The sequence below is a fragment of the Drosophila subpulchrella genome, chromosome 3L, assembly GCF_014743375.2.
Source record: "Drosophila subpulchrella strain 33 F10 #4 breed RU33 chromosome 3L, RU_Dsub_v1.1 Primary Assembly, whole genome shotgun sequence".
Classification (NCBI taxonomy): domain Eukaryota; kingdom Metazoa; phylum Arthropoda; class Insecta; order Diptera; family Drosophilidae; genus Drosophila; species Drosophila subpulchrella.
In genome coordinates this window covers 21,361,513-21,370,019 of record NC_050612.1, presented here as the reverse complement: position 1 = coordinate 21,370,019, position 8,507 = coordinate 21,361,513, and positions in this window count along the sequence as shown.

Genomic DNA, 8,507 nt, shown 5'->3' with positions numbered 1-8,507 from the left:
ATTCCACCCCAAACTCATAGAGGTATCCCACATCAAAATCGGATTCTAATTTCTTAAGTTATGGCATTTAGAAGTGCAGTTTTGGGTTCCCATTCTGGAAACCATTGGATCTACGGAAAAATCGAACACGAAAATGGGCTAAAAATGTGTCCCACGCTTAAGAGAAATATTTGAACGTAGAATTACAGGGAATTACAGTAAAAATTTGGCTGCTCTAGATTTTACGGTTTTGGCTGCCCTTAATATTTACTTATTTCCTTTATATTTCTTGAGATACTTAGATTGGTTAAAAATTAACACAGAGCAATAGAGAATAGAATATTTTTTATTATTATAAAAATGTTATTCTTTTGGATTAGCATGAACAAATGACAAGGACACAATCTAATCCCAGTACCATCTCAACCAAAATAGGTTAAGTCTCCCGATATTCAATATGCACTCACGATTAAGCAGTTGTAGGCTCAATTTACATGGCGGACTCCAAGTTTGACTCGGAATTGAATGCTGGGGCTGGGGCCTAAAGCCGAAAGGAATCCAGTAGCAAATTGTTGCGTGCGGGCCACATTTGCAATCGCAACTCCGCCGCAGATACAATATCTTCTATCTATAGGTGCAGCAGATATGTACAGACAACCACTGCCACCTGCCATTTTCCTCGAGCGGGGGATCCTGAGCATCAATTGTCTGCGCTGTTGCCTTGGCTTTTTGGTCACCACGATATTGTTGTCGCATTTGGAAACGGCGTATTTGCGCAAATACTCAAATTAAATTCCAATTCATTGAGGGGCACACACGGAGAAAAAGAAAAAGTCGCTCTGGAGGCGGAAGGCGGCGCTTGGAGATCCGAACTTCCAAGTCGCAGCAGCTCACAATGCGCCCATGCTCAGGATTAACATAAAACAAATTATTCCAACGTGACTTAGCCATAAATGAATGAACGTACAAAACTTTAACTTGGATTGGTCTTCTTTTCTTTTCGCGGTTTTATTTTTTTTATTTCGCCGCTGTTATTTCGCTCTTGTGCGATTCCCGGGAATCGAAAATGAAGCGAATCGCTCTGAATGAAAGGCCCTTGAGCTGAAGTAGTTTTGGTCAAGATTTAAATACTTTCTGTGTGAAGTGGGAGATAGTGAAGGGAGCTATAGGGCATTCGTATATGTAGTCAGGGGTCAGGTGAGTCATATCGTTTAAGAAATATTAAAGTAAAAATAATTCAGTAATATATCTTTTCACTGAACCTGAAAGATCAGTACTTCTAAGTGTAATATTCTTTTGTACATTACTTGGACAGCAGTTATCCAGCTACCGTTGATTAAATTTAAATGTTCCAGCTTGTTCTTTAATAACTGCAGCCATGTTATATCACCTCCCGACATGACATCACCGACCGCGGGATCGGGGGCTATTGGAGGTAGTCGAAACAGAAACATAAACAGAGTCCGATTCAGATTCAGATTCAAAGTCGGAGACAGAGTCTGGAACTTTGCTCGGCACGTACGTCACGACGATATGAAAAGAGCAATCGAGTGGCACACAAAAAGCCAAATATGTGCATTAAATGTGCATTGGCATTAATCGTCGATGCTGAACCGTTTAGTATCCCCCGAATCCCCTACTTCCCCGGACCATCCGATCGATCGGACCGATCGTATAACTGTTAGCCGCACAATATCGGTCATGTTCCAGTTGCCCGTTGCGGTCTCCGGGTCTCCGCACCTCTGACTTGGCAGGCAGTGGAGCTCCTCTGATCCCCATCGCTGCTCCTCGCAAATGTTTAATAATTTATAAATTTATTTGTGTGCCTCGAAGTACTTTGAACTCCACGTAATGTGTGTGTGCCCCTCTGCGTGCACTCGCGAAAAATACCAAAGGTTTTTAAAATTTTTTATTGACATTCATCATATTTTAAGTGTACTATCCCAACGAACTAAGAGTCATATATTCTCAAAAGTATATTTAAATGGTACTAATAATTTAAAAGGGATATATAATTCCCATTACTATTCTTTAAAGATAATACAAATAAAGTCAATATGTTTTATATAGAATTATAATGAAAATGTTCCTAAATTGTATTAGTAGGTTCCTTAGGTTTCTATATCATAACGAGTTTATTAGATTCAACAGGACCCTTTTCATATTTCGAGTGTACCATCCCTCGACCACGGGCAGAGTATGATGTTGTGAGGTTGTTCCAGGTACTGCAGGACTTTGACACAATTGCATTCCATTAGCATACACAATTAGCCAACTGGCTGCTGACTGATCGTGACGCTGGCATTGGGCCATGTCAACATTTATGAGTCGAACCTGCATTTGCGCAAATAAATCAATTTTACGAGCATCCTCCGTCCGGCTACCGTTGTTGTTCTTCCATCACGGCGTGGATAAACAGAGCCGGAATCGGTTTTTTTTCGGGGGGGATTACGGATTTCGGATCCCGGACTTTGGTTATCGATCAATAGACGTGCCTTGCTTATCGGGCAGGTGCTAAATTGCCTGCTCATTACGTGACAGAACAATAACAACACTCGCTGTAATTGACAGCCACCAAAGAACAAACTTCATTGAGCACTCCAAAGAAAACAGGAGGAACAAAAAGGAAGTTGACCCAATGGGGATTATGTTGGTGATGGACACTGAAGATGCCCATTGATGGTAAGTGGATAATTAGTTGGGAAATGATAAAATTTATTATTTAAAATTTAAAATCTTAGTGCAATTCAGAAATTTCTTTAAAGAACCTATGGTTAAAAATGATTAAATCTTTATAAGACTGAAGTATAACTTTATATAGGGGTTCCCCTTTTATATTTTCCCTGGGTATAAGAACAATAAGAAGATGTGCTTAAGCCATGAAATCCCAGTATACCCTCAGACACTGATCACCAATGCCGGAGGATGGAAAATCAAAGTCGGCTTTGAGCTATTTAACCAGCCAGTGGCTGTCTAAGGCAAACACCATCGTCCAGTGTTCGATCGGCGGCTTGTTGTCCTAATAATTGTGTAAACAACAATGACGCGTTCCCGACTCCACTTTTCAGTTTTTCAGTTTTCCCGCTTCGGCGAGAGGCGGCACAAACACCCAACTGAAGAGATCTGGCCACAAGTCGCCTTTCGTCGGCTTTCCTTTCAACTCAACCGACTTCTTGGCGGATCGTGTGTGAGGAGGGTCCGGTGTCCGAGGAGGCCTAGAACAAAGTGCATTTGTCTGGCAGTTAGAGTTTGGCTAATTTTTAAGCAGCTGCCGCCTCTGGCCGCCGAGCTTCTTGAGCAATTCAAATACATAGTAATAACAATAATAACAAATACTAATGGTGAACAAATACGGACACCGTCGGTCCTAATCCCGCACAGCCAGCGATCATCAAAAGTGTTGGTCATTCGGTTTTTGGATGGGTAAATATCAGTACAGGGCCAACTTCCTTCACTTGCAGTTGCAGTTGAACTAGGCATGTTCATTCAGAAAATTAAAGAGTCCTATATCCTTTCAAGAATCAACATATTCCATTTTATATATTTTTTTTTGGTAGATTAAAGGATAACTTCTTTATTTAACATATGCATCTGCAGATTTTAATAATTATAATAATTCATACAATTTATGAACTGGATGCTTATAAAAATTAAAGAAAATAGTTTGAGCCTTTAAATTTTTTAAAAGCTAAAATAATTGTATGACTGGGCTTTAACTTCAAGTACTCTGGGAGGTCCGCCGATCATTCATCGGCACTTTGCAGGGAAGTACACTCATTCAGATCGAACTTTGTCGGTTACGCCTATAAAGTTACAGGTGGTCATTATATGGTAATGATTGAGTTATTACGCTCATTTTCCTCCGACTTCCGTTTGCTAGAATGTTTTTCATTAGAAATGCGCTAATCGACTCCACTATCTTGATCTTGTTGGACATGATGCACTCAACGCGAAAAAAACCACAACAATTTTAATTGAAATTATGCAAAAATCCATCCAGCAAAAAGTACAATTCAATTGCCACTTAATAAGAAAGTAATTTCGATGCCGTATCGATTCCGGTTCGGGTTAAGTACACTTTATGGATTGGAATTTGTCTGTACTTTATTTTATGGCTATGTGGTTTCTGCGAATTTTCCCGGAAGCAGTAAAATTGGATTTTCACTTATTGCGAAAATAGTTTTTCAAGTTTCAATAAAAATGAAATTGGAAAAGGGGATTTCAATAGATCGAATGTACTATTATTTATTAGTTTTGGGAATTGGATTACTCAACAAAAGCTTTGGGGAAAGATTTTATACATTTTCCCTTATCATTTTAATTAATGATTTTCGTAGCAAATATTATTGCTGGCAGTAAAAGAATGACGGATAACAAAAGTAAAATATAGTTAAAGTTATTACTTGGAAATTTTACGAAGTTCTTCTACTTTTAATTTATTTATAGGTTTTTTGACACTTCTGATAAACTTTATGTTCGTTGGTACTACGTATGTTAATATAGCTAAGTAAAAATACTAAGGAAATGCGTTAAGATGCACCTCAACAGTACTCTATCCAAACTTTCTATAGCTTTACACCCTGAAACCAAAACCCGATCACGAAGTCGCATAAATCTATCACTTCCCATCGTTCAACAAAAACACAATTCAAAAGCTATAAAAACTTTGAAGTAACCTAGACAAAAGAAAACCATGGAATAGAAAATAAATTAGATAAAATTTGGATTTTGAAAATTCAAAGCGCAATTTCCTGTCGTAAATACTGGATATTGTGGGCCAAGCCCTGGCCGACGGTTAAGTTGGGAGGCGACACGTTACCAAGACCTAATGGCTTCATTACCACTTCATAAAGTCACGTTATTATTACGTTCGCCTGTCAGTGCAGCCAAACAAAAGTCAGAAATGTATCGATTCGATTGACGGGCCCACAGAAAGTCCAGAGCCAAAAGTCCAGAAAGTTGGATCTGCAAAAGTCGGGGAATCATCTGCCAGGCGGAGTGACAGGCCCAATAATTGAAGACCGCGAAGGAACAAATTTCGAACTGCTATAGAAACCGGCAGACATATCATTTCGTGGCCATTGTGCGTTATTATGCAAAACTTGTTAAAGGCATTTATCAAAATCAGGCAGAACATGCAAGTTATTGAACTTCACCGACCGATGTCAGGTCGATGTCAGAAGAAAGCCTCATCGGGCGTAACTGTAAACCTGGCTTTTTGTTAATGAAAAAATATAAGAATTAAGAAGTGCCGTTTATGCTAATTCGGTGCACCTTTGGGATTTGTCAATTAAATGCACATTTCGTATGGCCGCCATGCACTTTGCGCCCCCCAAAAAACTCAGTAACTAAATAAAAACTCAAGCAAATTAATATGCAGCCAAGAGCTTTCCCAAAGTTTGGGACTCCCATAGAATGGGCATCCAGACACAGGAAATGAAGCATAAAAAATGCATGTAGAAATATTTTTGTCATCGCATTCGTATTTGTACATTTGTAATTGTAATTATATGCATGACGTATGCCCGCTCTGCTCGATAGTTTGATTTTAATAGTCAGGTGGTCGGGGAAAGACTGGGAGTGGGCCAGAAGCCCGGCTTTTGGGGCATGCCCCATCGTTCGAGACCAGACGAGACGAGACGAGACGAGCCCGAGACCCCGGAGCCAAGTGAAGCCCACTGCCATCGACATTTTCCCACATTAAGCGCAGCCAAAGCGATTTGCAAAAGGCAACAGATTTGTGATTCGTTTCAATAACATGGAATTAAGGGGCCGAGCTAATGATGGAGCTATCGAGTGCCCTGGAATTAAAGTCTGTAGAACTTGTGGCCAAGTTCAAGTTACCTTGATAGCTTTAGCTGTGATTTTTAAATATAGGAAGCAATCAAAATTTAAAAATTAAATAACTATAGTAACTAATACGTTATGTATGATACAGTATTTGATCTTTTTTCTATATCTTTCTTACAGATATAAGACTTACAAAATATCTAACCAATAAAATGTGATCTTGACGAGGCAGCTAACACTTTTCCTGATTTTATATATATACAAATACCCCCTACATTCTTTACATTTTATACTGTTTTTCTTACTTATTTCTGGTTTATTTTAGTGTGCGACAATTAATGTGACTTTAATTGTTTCAGTATATTTGCCATACTTAAAAAACCATAAAATAATCTAAAAACCAATAAATGTTAGTATTAAGTGTTCAATATATTTCTTTTATTTAAAGTTGAGTAATACAATATATTGCATACTATAGTAATTAAATGGCAATATAATACCAAAGAATTCACCCAGGCATTTCATCCCCTTTGCTACCCCTTTTTATCGATTAACAATTGCTTTGCATAGCATCTTTAATCACGTTTTTATTGTTACTGATGTTGCTGCACAAATGAAACCGAAAACTCCCCTGTTATTCGGATCGAAGCATTAACACTTGGGCCCGGGCAATTATAGCCATTGACCAAGTTTCCGTTGATTGGCCTTACATGGCCATTTGTGTTGTTGTGATTGCAGATGGCCAACAGTTATGCGGTGGGTGGTGATGTACCAACAATGATTGAATGCTCGCTTGAGGTCGATCGGATGATGGATCATGGGAATAGTCGTAATGCCCAACTGGACAATGTGCAGAAAGAGTCGTGTGAACGGGACCACCCAAAGATCGGTGGTTCAGTCCCTAAAAGCTAACTAACTTGGCCGCTAAATGGAACCGCCAACAGAAAAGAAATCGGAACCTGTGCCAGCCTATTAGACGTAATTAAAATGCAACTCAAACGGGCAGAGACAAAGAAAAGCCGTGGAAAATAGAAGCTCGTTGTGCGCCTTTATCGACGAATTGTCTAAATTATCACACACAAAGGGTACAAAAACATGGCAAACAACAGACAACACACACGAAAATTATCAACAAACTGATTGCCAAAGCAAACAGTGAGCACCGAAAATAAGCAACCGAAGACGAAGACGAGGCATACTTAACACTTTTTGGAGCCCAACCATGGGCTTTTCATGCTGGATGTTGGATATTGGATGTTAGATATTGGATATTGGATATTGTATATTGGCATTTGTTTCAGCAACGCACGAGTGGAAATTGCCGCTCTCGCGATTGCGCATTGATTTAAATTAACTTTTTGGGGCCCGGGTGTTAATTGGCAGTGACAACAGAACGGCCTAGACAATTGAAAGGTACTCATACTGAACTCATTTTCACATGAAAAGATCCATCTGCGTGAAGGCAGAAACGAATTCGTTGACATTTCATCCGGGGCCAAAACAAATGATTTAGGCAACAAACTTAGCCAGAACTCATATTTTATTTATCATAATCAGCGGCAGCTACCTGAAGCCATTAAAATAAAAACCGTATATATCTAGAAACAAAACGTACGCTTAACTGCAATCAATTAACTAAAAAAAAAAATACCAAAAATAATATCACCGCAGGGGTAGACAAATTTCGTTTTGCCTTTAATTCTGGCTGTCTCGTTAGCTTCTCGTTTTATACGAAACAACAATTCCATTTGGCAAATAAAGTTATTTATCTGAAATGATTATTCTCGATTTCGATCGGCATAAGGCCAGAACTCTGACGGCATGCGGCGTATTCAAAACTTAGGTGTGAATTAGTGGGTAATGACATCATTGAACTTTAACTCGGCAACGGGCGAGACTCAATAATAACTGTAGCTTGTAGCCTGGCTTTAGCTCACTTTACCACACCTTCCAGCCGGCTAAGGCAAAGGCAAAGGCAATAACTATACCCATTCCCAAAGCAGTAGATATAGAAACAGATATAGATATGGCAATAGTCAATGTGCAAATATCACAGAATTCTATTAGGGGAGCCGTCGGATGCAAAAGGCAAACTGAATGGGGGCAACGAATAATTGTTTTAGCCATATGTGTGTGATTTTCGCTGATAAATTTCTATGAATTACGTCGATGAATCTGCATTGCAAATGTATAGATTCTGCTCTGATTGATTTAATGAGCCAATGATTAGAGAAAATAATAATGCGGAATCGAGGCGAGAGATAGGTGGGAGAAATCGTTTAAAAAAGTATATGAATCTCTTCTTGGAATCACTTGGAAAATAACTGAAGATCTTCTTCAAGATATAAATTATTCAGTGATACGTAACACGGGCAGACTATATTACTTCTGGTTGTTATGATTTTTAACGTCATTATAAAGGTATTTCATAGTCAAGGCCCATGCCCTATAGCAGCGTTCTCCACTCCTTAATCAAGTGTGGCCAGATGACAGCTTAGCCCAGATTTATTCGAAAATCTGTATTGATCTGAAGACAATTCCCAGAGCTACTGTGAGAAGAAGAAATAGTTTCTAATGAGAACGAATATGGGATTAGTTCTGGACAGGTGACCTTTTCCACCAAAATCCTTTTATCATGCAAATCCCCGGTGATATCATCAATAACAAATGTCGCCAGCTCCACGATTTATGACAGACCTATGGGTGTGTGTTAATTTATGCCACAGACTGTTACAATT